Genomic DNA, 15,386 nt, shown 5'->3' on the forward strand with positions numbered 1-15,386 from the left:
TAGTTTGCCGAATATACTCCATTAAATGACCCACCGATACCTGAGGATCAAAAATATTCGCCAAAGTTATCTGTTAAAGTTATCTGACTACTGGAATCGGGAGCGCTATGCGCAGTACTCATCTCTCCTTCTTGCAGTGCTTACAAGATAGACAATAATAAGCCATCGATTATTTATCTCTAAATAGAGACACTCCAGAGATTACCATATGAAAAGAAAATAAAAACGTTCTTAACGAGACAGCACTCATGTGAAATCAAAATAAAAAGATTTTGCCGGGAGAGAAACTTTTCCTCGAAGGAACAGGCAACAACGTATCCAGAAATCTTTAGATGGGAATAGAAAGAGAACAGTATGCCTTACAAAACTTATTTTCGAAAGAACTTGACAAAATTTATCTGATTTTAAATAAACTTAATTTGCCTATTATCATCCAAACGTCGCCAGGTCTAGACTGGGGCTCCCTATGTATGACTATTATTAAAAAAAAAAAAACTTAAATGCAAATAAGGAGTATAATCTTCATTAATCACCAGCTTTAATCCCAGGAACTTTTCGGCTGGTGGTCTGAACCCCAGGAAATTTTTCGGTTACCACTTGACCGCCGTATTGTTGACCTGGCTAACTTCATAATGGTTTACTTAAAATTGCTCTCTTAATGACCACAGGGAGAAAAAAGTTTTAAAAAATGTCGCCAATTTCACTATCACTTTCTTGATTACTTTGTACATACTCATTAAAATAGATGTTGACATTTTAAAAACAAGAATCCTTAAAATAACTATAAAATAAAATTACAAATAGCAATTTCATATAATATTCTGTTGCCAGAACTTCATCAATTCATTAAAATAGATGTTGACATTTTAAAAACAAGAATCCTTAAAATAACTATAAAATAAAATTACAAATAGTACTTTCATATAATATTCTGTTGCCAGAACTTCATCAATTTTCTGAAAAAGATCTTTAGATTTAGAATATAAAAATCAGCGAAATTTACTGATATTTTGTTGAAACTTTCTAAAACAATAGGATGAATTGGCAGGTAAGCAAAAAAGACGTTGATTTGACGGTAGCCTTTAACCTGGTTTCCCCTGAGTGGAATTGAGTGTACACGAAAGTACACAGGATTTGCTGGATATTGAAAACTATTGATACTAACCGATAACTTGACGCTAACAAGAGGCTATTCTATCTATACTGGAACCATCCTTCGTTCAAAAAGTAAGACTTAATATATTTTCATTAAATTATTTCAAAGAAAATTTTTCGGAGATATATATTTTGATTATGAATTAATTTAACATAATAAAATAATTCAATCTATAGCTCAAAAGTTTCAATTTTTTCTTACATAATTTTTACATATAAAACCTGTACTTAGAAAACTATATAAGTTTGTATATGTTTACATAGACGGCAGGATGGCCGGCGGTCAAGGTGGCAGTCTACCGCCCCCGGGGACCCGGGATCGAATCCAGACGAGTCGAAAAATCCCCAGGAATTTTTGGAGTGGTCTGTTTGGATATGTTGGTCCCCTTCCCTCACCATCCGGCCCAACCCATAATAGGTTTGCTAAAAAGAGGCACTCTTAGTGCCCACAGGTGTGAAGANTATTATAAATAAATAATTTTAAAAACATCTTTTAATAGATGGCATTGTATAGTTGACGATTGTGACGTAAGGTTATACGAGTAAAGAAAACGAGGTGATTGGCGGAACGGAATATATGAAATTTAACCGTTTGAGTGTGGTTGTCTGATTAGTTGTCGTATGTTAGCATTGCGTCGACGAAGTTTCTAACAAATGAGATGTTTTTCAACTACAATCAAAATTTGTTTACTATTTATATGAAATGTTGACTGTGAAAATATTAAAAAAATGAAGAGGTGTCGACTCTTTCGTGCTAATGTTTGCAAAGACTAAAAATACATTTATATATATTATGAAATTTCGATCTGGTTTTTCCATTCGATTTTGATTTATTTCTCTTTCTGGTCGAAATAGAATTTTGAATGATGGATAATCATTTCAACAAGGATATAGTTCACATCGCAGAAATTATTAAAGGTAAATCCACAGTTTCTGTATTTCTTTTACTTTTGTTTACATATTTGTATTGTTTTGAAGCCAATCTACGTTACATCCACTTATCTTAACTACAATTGGTTCGTTGCCAAATCTTTAGTAATAATCGAGTAATCACAACTCCTGTAATCTGATGACGTAAATAAGTGGAAATTTGTAGAAACCCGTCGTTTTACTCTCACGTTTCAACCTGTTTATAGTGGTTAATAGGTTAAATTTTACAGGATGGCGAGATGTTGGCTTATAACACTGTGTGGTTTAAGATAACGTAAACAACAACGTGTTTGTATTTATATGGCAATTATTGTTTTATAAATAACAAAGATTATAATATTCTGATATATAGTCCAATAAAATAATTTGTTTTTGAAAATTCAATAACTTAAACAGTCAGATATATTAATTTTATTATCACTTAATAGTGTATGAGGGCGGGTTCTTTTTTCAATCTCTGATGGTCCATAAAACAAAGACAAGTGTAAATAACAAAATGAATTTATTACCAAAAGTTGGGTACAAACGCTGTTACTTTTTGACATAGTCGCCATGAAGATTGAGGCATTTGTATATGTGGATGAGCTTTGAAATCCCCTCTTCAAAGAATGTTGCTGCCAGTGGCTTAAGATGGGACAGAGGTTTGAGACTAATGATGATTTTGAAAATCTTCATTAGTCTTGAACCTCTGTCCTCCTAACCACATTTTTAGTTCAGGAAAGAGGTGGAAGTTGCTTGGTGCTAAATCGGGGCTGTACGCTGGGTGTTTAAAAAGTTCCAAGCTAGGTAGAAGTTTGAAAGATGAAAGTCATCACACCTTTAATGTGTGAAGACTTCCTGAACTGAAAACTTGTCTAGCGGAGCAAAGGTTTGAGACCAATGACAATCTTCGAAACAACATTAAGACCCATCTCGAGTCACTGGTGGCAACATTCTATGAAGGAGTATTTCGAAGCTCGTCCACATATAGACAAATGCCTTCGTCTTCACGGCAATTATGTCAGAAAGTAACCATGTTTGTACCTAACTTTTGGTAATAAATTCATTTTGTTATTTACATTTGTCTTTATTTTTATGGACTGTTGGAGGTTGGGGAAAAAACAGCCTACGTATTTAATCATATATTAAATACAGTAACTTTCTCATATTTAAAACAGTTTTGATGTATTAAACTAACATCACATAAAACAATTTAAAAGACATTAAATCTATTTATTGCGCCATATTATGTAATGTGATATTGGCGCATTAAAATACTTCAAAATTTGACAAATGTATTCATTTTTAATGTATAAAATATCTGATATTAACATTCATAAAACAATTCGTAATGAGATTTATTGGATATATTAGCAATTATTATTTTTAAAGGTGACCCTTTTCTATATTAATAAAGCTATATTACAAGTGCTTAAAGGATAGAAATGTATGATATATATTTTAAATTTACATTCAAAATTTTACTAAGTGTACATGTGTTTGAATTGCTTTATCTTATAATGTAATCGAGATGGGTTGATAATAAGTGCAGAGCCCAAACGGTTAGAAGTTAAAAGTTGAAATTTGGTAGCTACGACCAACAATTCTGTGGGTGCTGGGCGATCTGATGGTCACCCACTGAATGCTTTCAATATGCTGTTAGTGCAATCATTACAAATAAGTTTAATTTACATAAATTTGAGCTTTTGTTATTCTTACACAGTTAGGGTATGTCATGAGAATGCACACTAAGAAGAATTTTACAAAATTCTCCCCCACTGGGGAGAGGAAGAGGATTAAGGATTACCCTGAAGAACTCAGCTCTACTGTACTATTTTAGATACGGTTTTTTGCATTTTTGCTGGAAATCAAACATAATTTAAACTCATCTAAAAATTCTCTAATTATCCTTGGAAGAGGGGGACCTAATTCTTGCCTATGGTGAAAACGGGTAAGATCGGCTATTTAAGATAACCTTTGTAGTTATATAAACCAAATTCCCTAATATAATACAGTAAAAGAGTTAGAAGTACAAAATTATCTAACCTTAATGTTTGTTTTTATTTTTTGCCCGGGCAACACTGGGTTTACGTGCTAGTTATTTGATAAAATTATAAACTTATTTATGCTAATATACCTAACAAATATAAATTTATTTGCTGAATTAATATAATTTATACATTTAATCAATTAAGTAGACTATAAATCAATTGATTAAATATAAAATAATTCTACAAGTCATAAATATGAAGGAGTACTGTTTGATTATCATTAATTCTCAATTAATTGTTAACAATAAATCATTTGTAGCTCTAATTTTTTTAAATTGAAAAAAAATAAAAAACTAAGATGATAAAATTTTATGGTGTNTTTTTTCTTGATAAAGACCATTGAATATGGTCGAAAACGTTTGAATTTATCTATTAAATTATGGCTGCATATGTAAAGGTTTGTTTGAGTGTATTTATTTTTTAATCTAAATTTTTGAATTTAAAAATTTCTATAAAATTGAAATCATAATGGATTTTATTCCTGCAATTCCATTATGATTTCTGAATGATTTTCTTTAAAATGGCCGTCACTGATCATTCTACATAATTGGGACTGAGATATAACATACAGTAATACCTTGACTTACACTACCCCATAGTTATGCATTTTTCAAATCTCGTAATTCGTCTTTTGTTTGAGATCCATGCAACTCTTGATTACTTACTCCCCCCACACTATTGTTCAGCTTACATGTTTGGAGGTGTTGCGCGGAATCGACACATAGCTACAATTTATTTTGTGTTATTTATTTTTGTGTTTGTTATATCTATGGAGACTTGAGAGACTCTATGTGGTGATTTCTTGTAACCGTGAATGAATCAAAAGACGAGATAAGATTAACGAGAACATTTATTAGCTTATATACAACCGACTTGGATTTTACACAAATTGCAAAATTATACCACGACTTATGCAGTTATCGCTTGGTTCCACCTGTCGCGTAAGTTTGGGGTATTACTGTATTGTCTTTCGATGTGTCAAATATAGCAAAGTAAGCCATAAAGCCCTTTAAAGGTACAGTACACTTTACTGTCATGTCCAAATACACCCTTTTGCCAAATATAATCAAAATTAAAAAATACAAATGTTTATGGCCTTGTTGAATGCATTTTTCTGAGATTTTTATTGGGGAAAGCTGAAAATGTCAGGAAATTAAAACATGAATATGGGTAGCCAATAAAATTTTCATGAGAAATGTTCTTGATTCTTTCTTGGGTTAATAACTTACAATAATATTGTCTGTATTAGTGATGTGCCGGATATCCGAGGGAAAAAAAAGATCCATATTCGTATCCATATCCGTTACTTTTTAGCAGATCTTTAACGGATCTTTTATCTTAATGAATTTCATTACTTATATGAAATTTTAAAGATAGGTAGCAATAAAATACTAATAACTTCAATTCAAATCGCTTTTTGTATCTTAAAATCACATATTTGGCACATTCACATTGCAAAAATTTTATCATGCAAAATTCATTTACTATCATAAAATATTTCCATATTACACTACTAAACTTTTTTGTTGACATTGTTTTTATTTTAATTTAATTCAACACTCTCCAAAAATACAAACATAATCTATGCTATTCCATATCACACTAAACTATAAACAAAAATGTACAGTGCAAGTCGAAACATGTCGCGTTACTAACGCAAAGCATCAACTATTGGTCCAAGGTCACACGCACCTGCGCTGACAGAGTACAAAAGTTGAGAACTGTATCCATATTCGCGGATCTAGACACTAATGATCCATATCTGTATCTGTATCCGCGGATATACATTTTTAACAATCCGGCACATCACTAGTCTGTACAAAAATATATGCATTTTAAATAGTTATAGAATATTGACAAATATTTTGTTTTACTCATTTATTAAAATTATATTTTATTAATGAAAAATCAAAACAATAGACTATTACTAAAACTTACTTTTAAAACATGATATATCAATATTAGCAAGTATATTTTAGCACTTTGATGACATCTTTTATTATGTTTTGTATAGTTATGTGCCAAATATCTTTTTCAGGATTTTGTCATAAAAAACTTTTACAACATAAAATTTTTATTTTTAGATAAAATATAACAAAAATAGATTTATTCTTTCCCAAGTTCAAAAAGAAAATTCATTTGAAACAGAAATAATTCTTAACTTTCCTGTTGGCAGTTTAGAATGTATAATCAAACCTGGATAGAATGCCTTCTATATAGCATCATTCTCATGGAGTGCAAATGAATATTGTTAATGATTTTTCTTATAAATGTTAAATAGAAAACATTCAGTATCTGTGAATTACTAAATGTATTATTTTGCATTGTAAATGACACCATTGTTCTTAAATTGTATGATTTTCAAACTCTCAAACTTATATGTTGACCTCATTACTATATACACTATATTTATTGTTTGAGGTACTTTAGTTTAGCAACAAACTTGATTTAATGTTAATTTTAGATAGTAAAAACTGGCATTAAATTAAAGTTTGAATGCTCATTAATTATACATAAACTCTCACACCATGAAATTTTTATAAAATTTGCTATTAAGGTAACCAAACATGATCAAGGTTTAAATTATTAGTTTCTGAATATTTAGTCACATCATTGTTAATATGTAGAGGTATGGGATTAAAGTAGATTTATTCTTAAGTCAACAGTATTATATAATTTTGACATCTACAGTACTACGTCACTAGTATTTTATTCATTATTTTATGAAAATTTAACTATTTTTTTTGATAGTTTTATTATATGATTACAAGTTTAAGAAAGTCAGTGATTATGCCAAATGCAATTATCAATAAAAGAATATTATATAAGAATGAGAAGGAACAAATTTTTAATTCCCTGTTTCATAATACTGCTCTACATAGAACTATAAACAAAATTATAATGTTTTATGCTTTATAGAAGGCAGGGTCATATTAATCTGGAAATCAGGGAAAAATAGAAGATATTATTTCACAGGACTAAAGACATTTTTTTTAAAACAAATACTCACTAATTTAATTTGATAGCGTTTAAAATTTGTCATTCCACTTTAAATCAACAAAGCCAAAACATAAGGATGAACTCAAGCCACAATGGAAGTGCTAATGACTGGTATGGCATGTTTATTTAACATTTATTTGCACAAACAAAAGTTCTACTAGATCTATAATAAACATTGCAAATGTGAACTTTATTTGATTGTTATCCTTTGGAGAACCTATAAAAACTTTACTAAAATTTAACTTTATTTTTTAACTTGTCAGAGACTGCATTTCTTAACTAAATACACTCAAACAAACCTTTACATATGCAGCCGTAATTTAATAGATAAATTCAAACGTTTTCGACCATATTCAATGGTCTTTATCAAGAAAAAACTGAACAATCAAACTTCGAACTAAAAATTTGCATTACCAATACAAGCGTTATTTTTGGAATGTTTTTAAAAAGATATTCTATCGTATAAGTGCCATCTCTACATATTACATTATTTTAATATTATAATACTCATATCTGGTATTATTTTAACTACTGTAATTACAGCCAATATGTAGAGATGGCGCTTATACGATAGAATATCTTTTTAAAAACGTTCCAAAAATAACGCTTGTATCGGTAACGCAAATTTTTAGTTTGAAGTTTGATTGTTCAGTTTTTTTCTTGATAAAGACCATTGAATATGGTCAAAAACGTTTGAATTTATCTATTAAATTATGGCTGCATATGTAAAGGTTTGTTTGAGTGTATTTAGTTAAGAAATGCAGTCTCTGACGAGTTATATCAAATATTACTGTTCAATGAGTATCTAAAGGAGATTTTTGATATTGCATGCCCCAATTTTGGCATATTTTCAAAAAGCAGTTACAAATTTTGCATTGATTTATGTTTGTTATGTTGAAATAGAAAAAAAATCTTAATCTCTGACTATATTTTATACCTGGCTCCAGACTTGTCTTTTATAGCTCATGTGGCTCTTCTCAAAAAGAGGTTGGNTAAGGAAAACACTGAAAAATGCATTTTGTAGTTGTAAATGTATAAATAACCATAATAGAATAATAATTGATTAAAAAATTTTAGTTTTATTTGCACTTTACCTTTGAGGATAGACGACGGTGGAGGTGTAAACTGGTGGAGGAAGAGAGGGAGAAGAGAAATGATACTAAAACTTAACTTACATAACATAATGTAACAATAACTTAAAAATAACTTAGAAAAGATAAAAAGAAAATTAGTGTTGTTTTATATATTTTTTAAAAATTTTTATTCACTGCTTTTTGCTTCCTTTCCTTCACTTCCACCAGCACTTTCACTGCATAGCGGTCGCTTGGTAAATTATCTATCCAAAGAGGTTTGGCTTTTCCTACTTTTTAAAATGTTTCTAAAATGACTTAGGCAAATTTCATTACTCTGAGCAGCAATATGGCCAGTGTGAACCTTTTCGGGATGTTTCTTTTCAATAAAATCAGTCGCTTTCTGATAATACCTCAAGATTTCCTTTATCGAGCGAGATCCTTCCACGATGAAGCAAACATGCGGACTGAGACTGATGAACAGAAATGAATAAAAAATGGTGCTGCGAACTAATGTAATGTTGTATGGTGAGTTTTTTGTTCATATCATGGAGCAAAAATATGTTTGAATTTCATGTCGTATCCTGAAAATTTCGTATGATGGGATGTTCGTATCCCGAGGTACCACTGTATATAAATGAATATTGAATATATGGTAGAATCTGGTTATTGTAGTCATTTTGAGAGATAGCTATACTGATGACAATGAATGACTGATAACATATTGTTTTATTTATCATAAATTTCTATGTATATCCTGCACCCCTGTACCTGCTTTCAAATTGATATTAAAATATAATTATGGTACTTATTGGCCTTAGTTAATTCAAATTCTAGTTTTATTAATTCTGACTTAAAAGAGAATGATAAAGTAATTAAAAATTGTATGACTATAAGATTTATTTATTATTATTAATTAATTTGAAGATATGAATGAGATGATGTTCAATGTTAAGTCAAGAAACCTTAACTGTAATAGTACTTTTAATTGTAAATATATTTTAAACTACAGTAATACCCCGACTTACACGAACCCGGNATATAATAATAATAATAATAATAATAACTATAGTAAGGAAAACACTGAAAAATGCATTTTGTAGTTGTAAATGTATAAATAACCATAATAGAATAATAATTGATTAAAAAATTTTAGTTTTATTTGCACTTTACCTTTGAGGATAGACGACGGTGGAGGTGTAAACTGGTGGAGGAAGAGAGGGAGAAGAGAAATGATACTAAAACTTAACTTACATAACATAATGTAACAATAACTTAAAAATAACTTAGAAAAGATAAAAAGAAAATTAGTGTTGTTTTATATATTTTTTAAAAATTTTTATTCACTGCTTTTTGCTTCCTTTCCTTCACTTCCACCAGCACTTTCACTGCATAGCGGTCGCTTGGTAAATTATCTATCCAAAGAGGTTTGGCTTTTCCTACTTTTTAAAATGTTTCTAAAATGACTTAGGCAAATTTCATTACTCTGAGCAGCAATATGGCCAGTGTGAACCTTTTCGGGATGTTTCTTTTCAATAAAATCAGTCGCTTTCTGATAATACCTCAAGATTTCCTTTATCGAGCGAGATCCTTCCACGATGAAGCAAACATGCGGACTGAGACTGATGAACAGAAATGAATAAAAAATGGTGCTGCGAACTAATGTAATGTTGTATGGTGAGTTTTTTGTTCATATCATGGAGCAAAAATATGTTTGAATTTCATGTCGTATCCTGAAAATTTCGTATGATGGGATGTTCGTATCCCGAGGTACCACTGTATATAAATGAATATTGAATATATGGTAGAATCTGGTTATTGTAGTCATTTTGAGAGATAGCTATACTGATGACAATGAATGACTGATAACATATTGTTTTATTTATCATAAATTTCTATGTATATCCTGCACCCCTGTACCTGCTTTCAAATTGATATTAAAATATAATTATGGTACTTATTGGCCTTAGTTAATTCAAATTCTAGTTTTATTAATTCTGACTTAAAAGAGAATGATAAAGTAATTAAAAATTGTATGACTATAAGATTTATTTATTATTATTAATTAATTTGAAGATATGAATGAGATGATGTTCAATGTTAAGTCAAGAAACCTTAACTGTAATAGTACTTTTAATTGTAAATATATTTTAAACTACAGTAATACCCCGACTTACGCGAATTTGACTTACGCGGTTATCGCTCGGTCCCACCTATCGCGTAAGTCCGGGGTATGACTGTATAATGGTATTTTAACAGTAAAACATTTTTAACTGTAAGTAAGTAATTTTAAACGGAATGTATACATGTCAACATCACCTACAAGAAATCTTGAAAGTCATGCCAACAGATGAGGAGCTTATGCCTGAAATGCATATCAGCCTATAGGATATTCCAAATAAAGATGATGTAGAAATGCCCAGTGTCTATCTATGCACCTAGTCGTGACGATAAAAACATATTAATTAATAGTTAATCATCAAGTGGTGCTTGCTTGCCTTTAACAACATCTAACACATAATTGCAATGGCCTTTAACAACGTCTAACACATAATTGAAGTAAAAAATTAGAGAAATTTCAAAATACAACAGATATCAATAACAATTAAAATGATTAATGCTTAAAACAACGGTTAACTGATAATTATTGCATGTTATCAATCACATATTGAGATTGATAGTGCAAAAAGAGCTTACAAATATCTATTTACTCAGTGATGGTAAGTATAACCAAATTCTGGTTACAATAAGTGAAATATAACAAGTGTATTTTGAACTTGCATATTTTGGGGTTGCTAATTTTGATAAAATTGAATGATTAATAATGATATTTTTGATTGCAATGAGCATATTCTATCGTATATTACCAGGGTGGCCAAGCTCCTTGATAGTCCGAGCCATTTTTCAAAATTTGAAATTTTTCGTGAGCCGCAATTAAATACGTATTAAAAAAGTATGCAAAAAATTCCAGATTACGAATTATATCCGTAGCAAGAGTGATACAAATTGTTTCCTCCAGAACACAATGTCAACTGTCCGTTGCAATGACAGTTTACAAATTCAAAATCGGTCTGGAGTCAGTTGATAACGGACGATTACGCCACTGTTTATGTTCGTTCGCGCAGTTTTCAATGAGTAATATCATTCTTAACTTGGACGGAAATGAAATTTGTTACAACGTTGCACTTAGTCTTTCAAATTTGTTGTTAGTAATTTAAAAGACATTTTGAAACACATACGGAACGATAATAATTTTTAAAAATATAATAACACAAAAATGAAAAGGGAACTCGGGTACATTTATTGAGAGCCACAAATAATCCTTCAAAGAGCCGCATGTGGCTCGTGAGCCGCAGGTTGGCCACCCCTGGTATATTACATTGGAGATGTAGTTTTAACATAAGCTGCATTACCCTGCAAGTTGATTTAAATATTATTATTGTTCACAAGTAGCTGCATTCAAAAGTTTGATTGTACAAAATTATTATTATTGCTTGTAGTTTAATATCTCAATAAAATCTGGAATTTCTTGTATAAAATCACAGAACTTTTGTACTTTTTTACTTTTTTCAACAATAACGTTAATCACAGAACAAACATTTTGGCTCAGGTTAGAAACTGTTTCAAAGAACTTTTTAGCTTTGTGCAAACTATAGATGAATCAGTTAATTGTTTCCTTTTGTAAATGGATATTTATATCATTAAAAATATTTTCATCCATCTTATGTTAAGGATTAATAGAATGAGAGATATTTTCTGTTAGCTTAATGAAAATATCAGTATGTTTTATATGCAGAAAATTTAATATGCACTTAGCAATTGAATAATAATAAATTTTAATGATAGATTCATGTAATAATCAAAACTTCATCTCAATTAAGTCTTAATTTATTTGAAATAAAATGTAATGTTTAGCTTTATTATTATTATTGAGTTTTATATATATATTTCTAAATATTTAATAAAAAAATTTTTACAGATCGTTTGTATTTTGCAACTTTTCGCATCACAGGAAAAGTTAAGTCTACACAAACAATTCACTATTTTTGTATAGATGAAGATTTAATTTATGAAAAGTAAGTAATATGTTATTTTTTTATTTATTGTGTTCTAACTTTTTTAAAGAATTCTCAGATTTACATTGTTTTAGATTAAATTTAACAAGTATGTTTGATTTGATTTCTTTCACTACAGTTTATTTTATTTGTTTATGATGATTTGACACATGAGAAACGTGATGAGGGAGAATTATTAAAATTAAGAAATCATTAATGAGACGAAGAGACAATGAGCATTTTTAATTGAGATAATCCCTTTTGATCTAAAAACTAATACATGAATAACATAGAATGTACTGTACATCTAATAGATGAGGTTCTGTATGATAGCAAGTCAAAATTACTTGGGTGAGACAAAGGGCTAAGGAGATTTTTTTTTTCTTTGTCTAATGTAGGTCCACCGTAGAGATCTACCTTAGACAAAATTGGTACCAAAACAAATTGGTTCTTAGTTGTAAGCACCAACAAGAATGTCTCCTGGGAGGACTTATTATGGAAAACTGGCTCCTATTTAAATGTTACTAATGTGAATAAAAACTCAGAAAACTCTATGTGGCCAACCTGTTGCCAACATAGTCATTTAATTCATTCATTTCTAGTAACAATAAATTATGTACTATTGCAAAAATGCTGGCTCAAAACTTTTAAAACTTTTTGAAATTTCAAAGTTTTGAAAATCATGTTTCAAATCTTTGCAGATTTAAAAAGCTGAAGATTCCCTATATGGCACTACATCAACTGCCATATAATATTGGGTTATTTATTGGTGATAATAATTAGGATCAAATTTATTAGTAATTTATAATTATTATTGCCAATAAATAGCCTGATGTTATACAGCATTTGATGTAGTGTTATTGTGATGTATCAGGTTTCATAAGATGTTTATATCCCTATATGGCTTTTATAAATTTTTAGAAATGTTCTAAGAAAATGAGTAGTGATACTTTTTAATCTTCTAAGATTTTTTTTTGTTGTTATATATCTAAAGTAATTGTTTGAATTTATCATAGATGCAGATATTTTTTAAACATTATTTGACAATCCAGATAATAATTAATTGCAAAATATTACCAGAAATTAGTGAATTTCAGTAATCTATGGCAATAGTAATTTTTAGTGATACCTGACAAATATTCTTTATACATACAGTAGTTAAACATTTCTAATTTTAACAAATACTAACTAAAGCCTTAAGAAGAAATAACATTAAATAGCAGATAGTTTTCAACTTACTGTCTAAAACTAAAATTATAAAATTAAATTTGTTTTTATTATTTGCTGTATTTGGATAACAGCTGTTAATATAGCTAATAAATTGCTTCTATAAATTTTATATTAGTCTATTTTTGTATGAATATTCGTCTGTGATGAATATTTTATTTATTTTTTGAATGATTTTTTTTTACATGGCTCCTTTATCATTGAAACAAATTATGTTATAAAGACAGTCTAATCAATAAACTGGAATTATAAAATTATCATATATTAATTTAAAGGATTATACAAATCATTTCAAATAATCTAATGCAGTTTTTATTATATTTACTTTTGATATTAATGATTTTTGATTAAATCTGTTAATGTTGTATTTGGATGGTTTTCAGTATATAAAATTTAAATTTTTATTGATATTGATAGTTATTAAAATCTATATGATTTCAAAAATCATCAGAAAACAAAAATATGCTGATGTTATGAGTTATTAGTTTGTTAAATTTGGTTAACATAAATTATTCTATTGAATGTATAAATGTAGCTCGCAATACAAACAATTTCTAAACAGTTGTATAAACTGATTAGTTGTTTTTAAATATTGATTGCATTATTTTATTTATTGCAATATTTATTATATTATTACAATCAAATACATTGAAAAATATTGTGAACATATATCTCTTGTTATAAAATTTTAATTGGTATAGTATAGAAAGGACTTCAAACTTGTAGTCTCATTATTGAAAGAATTTGTTGACTCAGAAATTTTAATAGATTGTGGCACAATATAGAATGACTCAGAAATTTTTTTCTTTAAAAATTTATTGTAATAACCATCATAAAAATTTAATATCCCAACTAGGTTTAGGTTGAAAATCATAAGTTTAAATATATGTGTAATAAAGATTAACCAGATTTAATTATTTGAATCACACTATATTTTGTCTGTTGAAATACTAATATCAATATTAGATCAATAATAGTTATTTTTAAAATTCAAAACTGAAAACAAACAATTCCAATTTGTGTTAAGAAAACAATAGTTCATTTTGAAATTTCAAAGTATTTTTATTTATTGGAATTTATTTGGATTTTTCAATTAAATAATTTATATATGTGATATGTTCATAGATAAATTGTAATTTGAAAATGAAACAAAAAACAAAAGTCATGCATCATCATACTTTTTAATTTGATTCCTCCCCTTTGCCATCAGTTGGGTAGCTTCTGGATTCCCTTAAAAAGTCTTTTGGCTGCAGATATACTCTCACTTGAACAGCTTCAGTTATGGTACTTCTTTAGAGGTAAATGGTAACTGGTTATACAGAACAGTGAATAAAAATGCAGACTATTACTCAAGTTTCCTAGCGGGACTAGTGAAAATGGTTATTCAAAACAAGAAAAAAAAGTCAAACTTCCATATGCTTCTTATAGGACAATGCCTGTGTACTCATTGTTGCCTACAATATGTAGATAGGTAGCAATGATTCTGAAATTGAAGTAGACCCTTTTTTCCCATCCTTTCTTCCTCCTCCTCCTCCCATCAGTTTCCAATCTTCCCTGTCAGATTTATATCTATTTGGACTGCTTAAAGAATATTTAGGAGAAAAAGTTTACTTCTAATGAAGAAGTAATTGTAAGTATTTGAGAGTGGTTAAGTCTGCAGCTGAAAGATTTTTTTCTTACAGAAAATACAGAAGCTATATCCAATTAATGATTCCAATGTATTGCAAAGAAGAGGTGTTACATTAAAAAATAAGGTAATAAATATTAATGTATGATTTTTGCATTTTGTTTAATTATCAAATTATCATTTATATTTGAACATGCTTTATATATAAGATAAAGTTATGTCATATTTTAATTAAAAAAAATAGTGAATTTCAAATTTTCTTGTGAAATTCACTATTTTTTATATATATATA

General features: G+C 28.8%; 1 long non-coding RNA gene across 1 annotated transcript; it reads left to right on the top strand.

Annotated features, from left to right (window-relative positions):
* Nucleotides 1-1,686: 1,686 nt before the first annotated feature.
* LOC111630704 lies at nt 1,687-15,209 on the top strand. Its single transcript, XR_002757573.1, has 3 exons — nt 1,687-2,073; nt 12,165-12,261; nt 15,150-15,209. It is a non-coding gene; the product is annotated as an uncharacterized LOC111630704 (long non-coding RNA).
* Nucleotides 15,210-15,386: the final 177 nt, after the last annotated feature.

The sequence above is a fragment of the Centruroides sculpturatus genome, unplaced genomic scaffold (assembly GCF_000671375.1).
Source record: "Centruroides sculpturatus isolate CEXI.00-Female unplaced genomic scaffold, Cexi_2.0 scaffold376, whole genome shotgun sequence".
NCBI lineage: Eukaryota > Metazoa > Arthropoda > Arachnida > Scorpiones > Buthidae > Centruroides > Centruroides sculpturatus.